Here is a 12,553-nt window from a genome sequence, read left to right on the forward strand (position 1 = left end):
ACTTTTTTACAGATTTTTTCCTGTAATTGATATCTTGTCTGATAGCATTGTTGTCGGAAGAGATACTTGATACAATTTCAATTTTGTTAAATTTACCAAGGCTTGATTTGTGGCCGAAGATATGATCTATCCTGGAGAATGTTCCATGAGCACTTGAGAAAAAGTGTATTCCTGTTGTTTTTGGATGGAATGTCCTGTAACTATCTATTAAGTCCATATTGTTTAATGTATCATTTAAAGCTTGTGTTTCCTTATTTATTTTCATTTTGGATGATCTGTTCATTGGTGAAAGAGGGGTGCTAAAGTCCCCTAGTATGATTGTGTTATTGTCGATTTCCCCTTTTATGGCTGTTAGCATTTGCCTTATGTATTGAGGTGCTCCTATGTTGGGTGCATAAATATGTACAATTGTTATATCTTCTTCTTGGATTGATCCCTTGATCATTATGTAGTGTCCTTCTTTGTCTCCTGTAATAGTCTTTATTTTAAAGTCTGTTTTGTCTGATATGAGAATTGCTACTCTAGCTTTCTTTTGATTTCCATTTGCATGGAATATCTTATTCCAACCCCTCACTTTCAGTCTGTATGTGTCTCTAGGTCTGAAGTGGGTCTCTTGTAGATGGCATATATACCAGTCATGTTTTTGGATCCATTCAGCCAGTCTGTGTCTTTTTGTTGGAGCATTTAATCCATTTACATGTAAGGTAATTATTGATATGTATGTTCTTATTACCATTTTCTTAATTGTTTTGGGTTTGTTATTGTAGGCCTGGTCCTTCTCTTATGTTTCCTGCCTAGAGAAGTTCCTTTAGCATTTGTTGTAAAGCTGGTTTGGTGGTGCTGAATTCTCTTAGCTTTTGCTTGTCTGCAAAGGTTTTAATTTCTCTGTCAAATCTGAATGAGATCTTTGCTGGGTCGAGTAATCTTGGTTGTAGCTTTTCCCCTTTCATCACTTTAAATATTTCCTGCCAGTCCCTTCTGGCTTGCACAGTTTCTGCTGAAAGATAACCAGTTAACCTATGGGGATTCCCTTGTATGTTATTTGTTGTTTTTCCCTTGCTGCTTTTAATATTTTTTCTTTGTATTTAATTTTTGATAGTTTGATTAATATATGTTTTGGCATGTTTACCCTTGGGTTTATCTTGTATGGGACTCTCTGCACTTCCTGGCCTTGATTAATGATTTCCTTTCCCATATTAGGGAAGTTTTCAACTATAAGCTCTTCAAATATTTTCTCAGTCTCCTTCTTTTTCTCTTCTACTTCTGGGACCCCTATATTCGAATGTTGGTGTGTTTAATGTTGTCCCAGAGGTGTCTCAGATTGTCCTCAATTCTTTTCACTCTTTTTTCTTTATTCTGCTCTGTGGTAGTTATTTCCACTATTTTATCTTCCAGGTCATGTATCCATTCTTCTGCCTCAGTTATTCTGCTATTATTTCCTTCTAGAGAATTTTAAATTCCATTTATTGTGTTGTTCATCATTGTTTGTTTGCTCTTTAGTTCTTCTAGGTCCTTGTTAAACTTTTCTTGTATATTCTCCATTCCAGTTCCAAGATTTGGGATCATCTTTATTATCATTACTCTGAATTCTTTTTCAGGTAGACTGCCTATTTCTTCTACATTTTCTGGTCTGGTGGTTTTTTTCCTTGCTCCTTCATCTGCTGTGTGTTTCTCTGTCTTCTCATTTGACTTGGAGACTGTGTTTGGGGTCTCCTTTTCACAGGCTGCAGATTCGTAGTTCCCATTGTTTTTGATGTCTGCCCCTAGTGGCTAAGGTTGGTTCATTGGGTTGTGTAGGCTTTCTGGTGGAGGGGACTGGTGCCTGAGTTCTGGTGGGTGTGTCTGAATGTTGTCTTTCTGTTGGACAGGTCCCCATCCGGTGGTGTGTTTTAGGGGTGTCTGTGGCCTTATTATGATTTTAGGCAGCCTCTCTGCTAATGGGTGGGCCTGCATTCCTGTCTTGCCAATTGTTTTGCATGGGATGTCCAGCATTGGATCTTGCTGGTTTCTGAGTGGAGCTGGGTCTTAGCATTGAGATGTTTATCTCTGGGAGAGCTTTTGCTGTTTGATATTACAAGGTGCCAGAGGTCTCTGGTAGACCAATGTCCTGAACTCAGCTCTCCCAACTCAGAGGCACAGGCCTGACACCCGGCCGGAGCATCGAGACCCTGTCAGCCACATGGCTGGGGGTGAGAGCAAGAGGTAGCTTTGGTACATCTCAGAGACCACCAATGAGATTCACTGACCATTTTCTCTCCAGAAGTGAAGAGAACAAAATTCAGTCTTTGGCTAGTCAGCCACGTTGGTAGCCAGCCTCCAAGATGGCCCTAATTATCCCCTAATTATCTCCCAGTCTTCATTGTACCTGTGTGGCTCCTTGCACTTGAAAAGGGCTGACTGCTTAACTAATAAGAAATTGCAGAAATGACAAAATGCAGCTTCCAAAGTTATAAAAGTCACTGCAGCTTCTGCTTTGGTTTCTGCTAGATCACTCATCCTGGGGTAAGCCAGCTGCCATGTCATGAGGACACTCAAGCAGCCCTAAGGAGAGATCCATGTGGCAAGGAACTGAGGCCTCTTACCTACAGCCACGTGAGTGAGTCATCTCAGAAGTCAAAAGATTTAATTTTATTTATTTTTGGTTCATTGGGTCTTCGTTGCTACACAGGGTTACTCTAGTTGTGTCAAGCAGGGGTTACTCATCTTTGTGGTGCACGGCCTTCTCCTTGCGGTGATTTCTCTTGTTGTGGAGTATGGGCTCTAGGTGCATGGGCTTCAGTAGTTGTGTCATGCAGGCTCAATAGTTGTTGCCTGCAGTCTCTAGAGCGCAGGCTCAGTAGTTGTGGCGCACGGGCTTAGTTGCTCTGCAGCATGTGGGATCTTCCCAGACAAGGGAATGAACCACTGTCCCCTGCATTGGCAGGCAAATTCTTACCCACTGTGCCACCAGGGAAGTCCAGTGTGCCCTTTTTTAAACCTAGTCTGTTTTCATTATTTTCTGTCTTAATGATTCTCTATTAAATAAAAAATAATAATACTCCTTTATACCCCTCCTCTTTGAGGATTATATATGAAGAAGTACGTCTTATTTATTAACCTCAAATTTTCACCTTACTTTTAAGAAGTAATCACAATGTCAAGTATTTAATACCTTTCACTTCCCCCTTGAAAAGCATGGATATTAAAGTGCTAATATAATTACCTTCCCTAGTCTATCTTTTTAACTTTTTGTTATGTATAAAAACAACTGAAAACATGCATGGTTTTAGGGAAATGACAAATTTCAGAAAATTCAGAATCTGAATACACTCTATACATAGCTTCTAGATAAAGACACAGAAAATTGCCAGATACTCAGATGCCCCCTGGTCCCATTCTAGTGACTCCCCTTAAGGTTTAGTATTGTTCTTGTATCTAACAAAAAGATCAAGTTACCTGTATTTTGTATTTTATATAAATGTATGGCACAGTAAACGCACTTTTGGATTGGGCTTTTCTATTTTATGTTGCTTGTGAATATGCCTATATGGTTGCCTGTTGTTGTGATCATGCATTGCCACTGTTGCATAGGATTCCATAGTGTAAATATTTAACTATTAATTAATTTATTCCAATGTGTATTACAATATGAGTGATTTTCAGTTTGTGTCTATTGAGAATAGCACTGGTATATAAATTCTAGAACTTGAGCTTTGGTGGTGTATATATAAATTATTGTTCAGTATACATGTAGTAGTAAGATTTTCCAGTCATAGCTTTCATGTGTTTATCTTTTTAGATATTTATAAATATTTTCAAAACATTTTTGTATGATTTTTCATCCTCAGCAGCAGTGAGTGAGATTCAAGGATTATACACATTCTTGTTAAACTTGATAATACCTGTCATTTTCATTTGAACTTTCTGGTTGGTGAGTGATAATTCCAGGTATCACTTTTTTGCATTTAACTGACTACTAAGAAGCCAAACATCTTTTGATATGTTTACTTAACATTCTGTACTCTCTTTTTTGAAATATCTTTTGGTATATTTTCTCCATTTTTGCTATTACATTATCTTCTTATTGAAGACTTCTTTTTTTTAACATCTGAAGACTTCTTATTTAGGAGTTTTTAATATATGCTTGCTATGAATTATTCTCTCTTTCTGTCTCTCCTTCTCTTTAGATGAGTGTCAGTTTTTAATGTTAATAACATCTAATTTGTTATTTTCCTCTTTATTTAGTCTTATTTCTATTTATTTATGTAGTCTTCTTGTCTGTAGCAGAACACATTATGTATTCTAAACCACAAATATGTTTTCATTTCTTCAATAAATCTAGTTATTAAGCTTTAAATTTAACTTAAATTTCTAAACTAAATATGTTGTATCATAGTGAGTATTAATTTTTCTATGACAGCTGAAAGGTTACACTTATTCAGAAAATGTTGTATTCAGCTTTCTTTTCATTTGCTCCTACTTCTCATTGATTCACAGATGTAAACATCAGTTCATCCATGGATCTGACTTTTCTCTGATTTCTCATGGTCATTCTCACTAATTCGTCTTGCCTCCTGAAATCTTTAGCAATCCCATTATTCCACAGAAGCAAAAACCTTCCTTGGGCTTTTTTCCTCAGAAGATTGATCATTCCCACATTTTAAATGGGAGATTGCAATAAGTTAGGAGAAAATGCCACAAGGGTCTCTTATTTTTTTTTTCACACCTTGTATCAGCCTCTGCTTGCACTGTATGTTCAAAGATTTTTGTACAACACATTGATGGAAGTTGCCAGTTGTTTCTCTCCTTGGGGCAAAAGACAGATTTATTACCTGACAAATAAAATAAAGACAGTGTCTTGCTCTGTTCAGATGTTGGACAGGATTGCTTGCATCCTAATTTAAAAGTTTCAGGTGACTGAAGCTTAAGATTCCTAAGCTTTAATCCATACTTGCACCATGCACAGCACCCAACAGGACTGCTTTTCATAACCCCATGAGACTTTTGTGTGCAAGTGGAACAGATAAAAATATAAAACTCTTGCTGTCTTTTTGTGTCATAAAAATGATTTTTTGTCTCATTTAAAATATTTTTTTCTAAAATCCAAAAACGTGTCAGGCTAAAACATTGGAATTTCAAATATGGTAAAATTTAAGACCCTTCAAATTTCTTTCTAGTTTTGTTGATGATGGGATGCTGTGAGAGATATGACTTCATTAAACACAATAGGTAAGATTCCTTCATAGGCCTGATTGGGGAATATGAAAATAATCCCCGGAAAAATCTGGACATTTTCTAGTTCTCAAATATTGGTTAAGATGGTAGAAAGTGCCCTTCATTGTCCTATATGTGAATGCAGATCAATTGTGAGAGGTGGGGATAAAACAAGCAGCCTAAATATCCTTTATGTTTGTTGTACTACTAGTAGAAAGAGGAAGGGTCAACATGTCACCATGGTTGATATAGCAAATAAGCTGCTTGAAACTACACAGAAATGTACCTGCTTGTATTTTCTGTGCAGTTACCCTCTCTTTTGGTGTGCTCTGATACCTCCCTCAACTTATGTACCAACTCCAGCAGCATTAAGCAGAAATCCAAAGAAATCTATTCTTTGGAATTATGAGGAAGGGAAGACTCGAAAATTTTATAGCATGCCCTATACAAGTCTGCACGTCACCATCCTTATCTGTGTCATGCCATGCATGGAGGGTCAGTAGGTTCAGGGGATTCTGGAAGCACCAAGGTCTGTGGGGTTAATCACAGCTGCATTCATAGGCAGTAAAAGAGAAGGGCCTTATCTTGGTCACTTTCTCAATGCTAGTAGCTACAAAAAGAAGAGGGCAGCAGACATGTTAGGGAGAAGAGCCAACATTAAATGAAATGTCCTAATTACTCTAGGCAACATTTCATGATAGCCCCCCATAGCTCCTCAAATCCCTACATACTTGCACAAGGGATAGTGTAATATTACTGGAGCGTGTGACTCCAGATTAACATTATTTTTGTTGAAAAACATAAAAATAGTTTCAAGTGATAGGGTTTGAAAAGGGTTCACAGTGAGAGGGAAACTATTGTAACAACGTGGAACGAACCCTTTGGATGGATTCATCATGTTTTTGTTGTTGGTTTTTTTTTTTTTTTTTGCTGCTTCAGAATCTGTAGTAGAGATTGGTGTGTTTCATGAAGCATTCCCGCTTCTTATAAGTTTTAGATGGAATACCTCATTAGGAAGAAGTGCACGTAAGGAAGGTTAGTGAGTCAAACTCCTCTGCCCTCTGTCAGCAGTGGGTGCAAAGGGATTTAGACCAAGTGTTTTCATCCTTTGATGTGCACAGTTTTCACTATATGAATGATGTTTTGTTTGTTTGCAGGTCAGGAGCCTTGGTCTCAATATCCGTGTTTAAAAAGTGTTATCACATGTCTGCCAGAAAGAATTGCTGATGATACTGGAAAAAATTGAGTTATCATTAACAGTTAAGAGTTTTGTAGCAACATGGATGGACCTAGAGATTGTTATACTGAGTGAAGCAAGTCAGACACAGTAAGACAGATATCATAGGATATTGCGTATATGAGGAATCTAAAAAGGAAAAAAAGGTACAAATGAACTTATTTACACAACAGAAATAGAGTCATGGATATAGAAAACAAACTTATTGTTACCAGGGGATAAGTGGGGAAGGGATAAATTGGTAGATTGGGACTGACATATACACACTAGTATATATAAATTGGTAGATTGGGACTGACATATACACACTAGTATATATAAAATAGATAAGTATTGATAAGGACCTGCTTCATAGCACAGGGAACTCTACTCAATGGTCTGTACTGGCGTATATGGGAAAAGAATCTTAAAAAAAACAACAAGGATTTTAGGATTATATAATAAATATAAATGTGCAAACCTTTAACATGAAAGGAAAAATCAGGTAACTCTGTGGTCCCTGTTATGGTGTAAACATTTTGTACCTCTAATTTTAAAATTTTGAAGCCTAGCTCCCATGTTGTGGTATTAGGAGGTGGGGCTTTTGGGAGGTGATTAGGTCATGTGGCCAGAGACCTCAAACATGGGATAAGTGACCTAATAAATGTAGCACACAGAAGATCTTATGCCCATTACATGATTTCATTGCCGAGCAAAAACACCCACATTATGAACCAGAAATTGGTCCCTGACCAGACACTAAGTCAGCTGGCAACTTGTTCTTCTTTTTTAAATTAATTAATTAATTAATTAATTTTTTGGCTGCATTGGGTCTTTGTTGTGGTGTGCGTTCTTCTCATTGGGTGGCTTCTCTTGTTGTGGAGCATGGGCTCTAGGTGTGTGGGTTTTAGTAGTTGTGGCACACAGGCTCAGTATTTGTGGCCTGTGGGCTCTAGAGCACAGGCTCAGTATTTGTGGTACACGGGCTTAGTTGTTCCATGGCATGTGCGATCTTCCCGGACCAGCACTCGAACCCATGTCCCCTTTATTGGTAGGCAGATTCTTAACCACTGTACCACCAGGGAAGCCCCTGGTAACTGGTTCTTGAACTTTTCAGCCTCAGCAATTATGAGAAAACAAAAATATTCTGTTGTTTATAAAATGCCAAGTGTCTCGTATTTTGTTTTAGCAGTCAAAGAGCTGGCTGAGGAGAAATATCTCCTGATATTCCTGTGAGCTAGAAGACATATCAAGAGAAACCTTTAAATCTCAAAAGAAAAGAGAAAATGGGCAGGAAAGAAATCAACAGAACAGAGTAATCAATAATTGTGGAACAATGAAAATGCTGTGACCTATACATAATGGGTATAGCAGGAGGAGAAGAAAGATAACAAAGAACAGAAAATATTTTTTAAAAATGACTGAGAATCTCCCCAAATGAATGTCTGACACTAAATCCACAACATCCAAACTTAGAGGAACATATGAATAGTAAAGAAAACTGACCAATATCTCTCAGGAACATCAATGCAAAAATCCTCAACAAAATATTAACAAATCGAATCCAACAATATTTTGAGAGAATTTTATATCATGAATGAGAGGGAATAATCCCAGGTATGCAAGGCTGGTTCAACATTCTAAAATCAAAGAAGTATATCCATCATATCAACACCCTAAAGACAATCATTAGCATATCAATAGATTCAGAAGACCTTTGAAAAAATCTAACACCCGTTCTTCATAAAAACTCTCAGTTAAAGAAATAGACTGGAGCTTTCTCAAGTTGATAACAAAGATCTACAGGAAACTTTTATCTTACACCATGATTAATGGTCAAAAACATGAAGCTTTTCCACTAAGTTCAGGTAAAATCAAAGTTGTCCCTTTTCATGACTCCTTTTCCATATTTTACTCCAAGTCCTTGCTAATGCAATAAGGCATGAAAATAAATAAAACAAATACAGATTGGGTAGAAAAAAATGAAAGCAGCCTAAATAAAATGTGGACCAATATACTTTATGGACAGCTCACCAAAGAAAATAGACACTATGCATATAATATACAGAAGAATAATCCAGATTACATGCTGCCATGAAAAAGCAAATTAAAAATACAATTACATACCACTGTGTAACACTTAGAATGGCTAAAATGTGAACAATGACAAGAACAAATTCTGTAGGGGATCTGGAACAATAGAAAATGTCATTTGTTATTGGTGGAAATGAAAAATAATACAGCTACTTTGGTAGTCTGATTGACACTTGCTATAATATTGAACATTCCATTACTGTACAATCCGGCAAGTGTTCTCATGGATATTTACTGAAAGTAGTTTAAAACATACTTCTAGATGAAAACCTGCATATGGATATTTATAGCATCTAATTCAATATTGCCAAAACCTGAATGAAACTAAGGTGTCCTCCAATAGGTGAATGAAATGATATAGTATTAATATATTCTGGGAATGGGATAATATTGAGCACTAAAAAAATAAGCTATCAAGCCATAAAAATATATGGGAATTCTTTTTTTCTTTTGAAATATAGGTGATTTTCTTTATTTTGTAATTTAAATTTTATTGGAGTATAGTTGATTTACAATGTTGTGTTCATTTCAGCTGCACAGCAAGTGATTCAGTTACACATATGCGTATATTCATTCTTTTTCAGTTTCTTTTCTGATAAAGGTACTCCCAGAATATTGAGTAGAGTTCCCTGTGCTATACAGTAGGTCCTTGTTGCTTATCTATGTTATATAGAGTAGTATTCGTATGTTTACCCCAAGTTCCTGATTTATCCCTACCCCCAACCTTTCCCCTTTGGTAACCATAAGTTTGTTTTCCAAGTCTGTGAGTCTGCCTTTGTTTTGTAAGTTAGTTCATTTGTATCAGTTTTTAGGTTACACCTAGAAGTGATATCATACATTATTTGTCTTACTGTGTCTGATTTACTTCACTTAGTACAATCATCTCTAGGTCCATCCATGTTACTGCAATGGCATTATTTTCTTCTATTTTATGGCTGAGTCATATTCCATAACATATATATATGTATCACATATTCTTTACCTATATTCATATGTTGATGGACATTTTGGTTGCTTCTATGTCTTAGCTATTGTAAAGAGTGTGCAGTGAACATTGGGGAAGATGTGTCTTTTCGATTTATGCTTTCCTCTAGATACGCGTACAGGAGTGAACTTGCTGGATCATCTGGTAGCACTATTTTCTTTTATTTTCTTTGGTTTCATTTCAATTTCAATTTTTTTGGAGCATAGTTGATTTACAATGTTGTGTTACTTTCTGCTGCACAACAGAGGGAAGCAGTTGTACATATATCCAATCCTTTTTGGATTCCTTTCCCATACAGGTCATTACAGAGTTTTGAGTAGAGTTCCCTGTGCTATACAGTAGACCGTTATTTGTTATCTCTTTTATATATAGTGGTATGTATATGTCAATCCCAATTTCCAGTTTATCCCTCCTGCCTCCCCTTACTCTGGTAAACACCACTCTGTGCTCCATAGTGGCTGTTACCAATTGGCATTCCCACCAGTAGTGTAGTATTGGTGGCGCAGGGGTTAAGAATCCACCTGCCAGTGCAGCGGACACAGGTTCGAGCCGTGGCCCAGGAAGATCCCACACACCGCAGAGCAACTAAGCCCGTGCACCACAACTACTGAGTCAGCACTCTAGAGCCCACGAGCCACAACTACTGAGCTCACGTGCCATAACTACTGAAGCCTGTGTGCCTAGAGCCTGTACTCCACAACAAGAGAAGCCACCGCAAACAGTAGGCTGCGTACCACAACGATGAGTAGCTCCCGCTTGCTGCAACTATAGAAAAGCCGCACGCAGCAATGAAGACCCAACGCAGATTAAAAAAAATAATAATAAGTAGTAGGTTTCTCTTTTTTCCACACCCTCTGAAGCATTTCTTGTTTCTAGACATTGTGAGGATGGCTATTCTGAGTGGTTCCAGGTGTTACTTCTTTGTACATCTAATTTGCATTTGTCTAACATAAAGCAATGGTGAGCATCTTCATATGTGCCTTTTTTTTTGAACAGTGTGAGTAAAATTTACCCCTTGAAAAAGGGTTAGTGAAAGGTTGCCTTGTTTTGAAGTCTATTTCGATGACCTACCCCAAGACATTTTTTTTTTTTTTTTTTGCGGTACGCGGGCCTCTCACTGTTGTGGCCTCTCTGGACATGCAGGCTCTGGACGTGCAGGCTCAGCAGCAATGACTCACGGGCCTAGCCGCTCCGCAGCATGTGGGATCTTCCTGGACTGGGGCACGAACCCTTGTCCCCTGCATTGGCAGGTGGACTCTCAACCATTGCACCACCAGGGAAGCCCCACCAAGACATTTTTTGAGGGCTGTTGTCATTTACAGCTCCCCAGGCATTGTGAATATGAAGTGCCTATAAGGTCCAGTTTTAGAATTGTTGTTATGGGAAACAGAAGGCTGCAGGATCTCTACTGTCCCTCTCTGGTTACTGATACAACCTTAGATGTAGGGAAAGTCCTGTTCCTGGGTTTTAAATTAGAGTGGAATGTGCCTGACCAAACGTGTAAGGGCTTCTGTCCCATTCCTTCTTCCCCCTTACTCTTCATCCCCTGAACAAGTATAAACCCCTGCAAAATCACCTGTTGAGGGTGCTGTCTTGTGGAGTGGGATGACCCTAACGAAGGAGTCGGGAGGTCGGAACCCAAACACGAGGATATATTGAGACCAGGTGATTTTTCAAATGTCATCCAGCCCAGAGAGTCCACCGTCCTTTGGGTGTCAGAGGGTTGGCTTAGTAGTATGAGGGCACACTTAGATCTGGAGGTTGTGGCCCCTTGCAGAGGGGACCAGGTACTACATGTTCAAGGGGGGCGAACTAGCTGGCATATCCTCCCGAGGTCCTCAGGCCCACAGCAGTCCAGCCTTGGGACCAAATTGGGTCTGTGTCCAGGGATGTGACACTAGCACATTTAGTCGTGTCCGGAGTGACTAAAGGAATTTAATTTTAAATTTATAATAGAGTATAGTTGACTTACCATGTTGTGTTCGTTTTTGATATACACCAACATGATTCATTTATACAGAGATGACTATATATCCGTTTTAGAATTATTTCCCCATTGAGGTTACTAAAGGGTGTTGAGAAGAGTTCCAAGTGCTCTACAGCAGGTCCATGCTGATTACAAGTCTTCTCTCTGTAAATATGTATATACTAACTCCAACCTCATGATTTATGCCTCCAACACACCTTTCCAGTTTGGTAACCATAAGTTTGTGTTCTACGTCTGGGACTCTGTTTCTCTGTTGTAAGATAGTACCTTTGTATCAATTGTTAGATTCCACCGATAAGTAATATCATATGATATTTATCATTGTCTGATTTATGACACTTAGTATGAATGAATCTAGGTCCTTCTGAGTGGCTGCAAATGGCCTTATTTCATTCATTTCATGGCTGAGTAATATCCCATTGTACATATCTACCGTAATTTCTTTATCCAGTCTTCCATCCAAGGACGTTTAGGTAGCTTCCAAGTAGAGGCTCTTGTAAACAGGGCTGCATAAATTTTGGAGTGCCTGGGTCCTGTTAATTTAGGTTTTTTCCAAGATACAGGCCCAGGAGTGGAAGCGCCATATGCTCTGAAGCTCTGTTTTTTAGATTTTTAAGAAATCACCACCCACTTCTCCAGAGTGGCTGTTAGAAATTTACATTCCCACCATCAGCTTGTCAGGGTTCCCTTTTCTCCACGCCCTGTCCGGCATTTCAGGTTTTACACTTTGTGAGCTTGGCCATTCTGACTGGTGCAGAGTGATACCTTTTTGTAGTATTAATTTACATTGCCCGCCTGTTTTGTTGGCCAAAAATGGAGTAAGCGTTGCTCCTGAATATATTAAGGAATAACGCATACGGCCTTTTTGGCAAACTGCATCATTGGCGATGTTCAGCAGCTTTGCATGTGCTTTAGTGGTGAGTGCAAACTACCTCTTGAAATCCCTTTCCTGCAATTCTGCCTTGCTTATAAGGCCTTTCCGAATCCTTGGCTCAAGAAATGATTCCATTAGAGGTGTCAGTTACAACCCTGCATGTTTGTGAATTGCAGTGCCCCTGAGCACCAGTTTTCAACTTGT

General features: G+C 38.4%; 1 long non-coding RNA gene across 6 annotated transcripts in view; it reads left to right on the forward strand.

Annotated features, from left to right (window-relative positions):
• Positions 1–12,553, forward strand: part of LOC308613889 — a 113,069-nt gene that overhangs the window by 36,010 nt on the left and 64,506 nt on the right. For 5 of the 6 annotated variants that reach the window (XR_014015333.1, XR_014015334.1, XR_014015335.1 and 2 more), the window contains exon 2: positions 2,488–2,596. This is a non-coding gene — a long non-coding RNA (uncharacterized lncRNA). The remainder of the gene's footprint in view (positions 1–2,487; positions 2,597–12,553) is intronic. The other variant, XR_014015336.1, reaches the window with a different exon arrangement.

This window comes from Mesoplodon bidens (assembly GCF_964165515.1).
Source record: "Mesoplodon bidens genome assembly, chromosome: 3".
NCBI classification, from domain to species: domain Eukaryota; kingdom Metazoa; phylum Chordata; class Mammalia; order Artiodactyla; family Ziphiidae; genus Mesoplodon; species Mesoplodon bidens.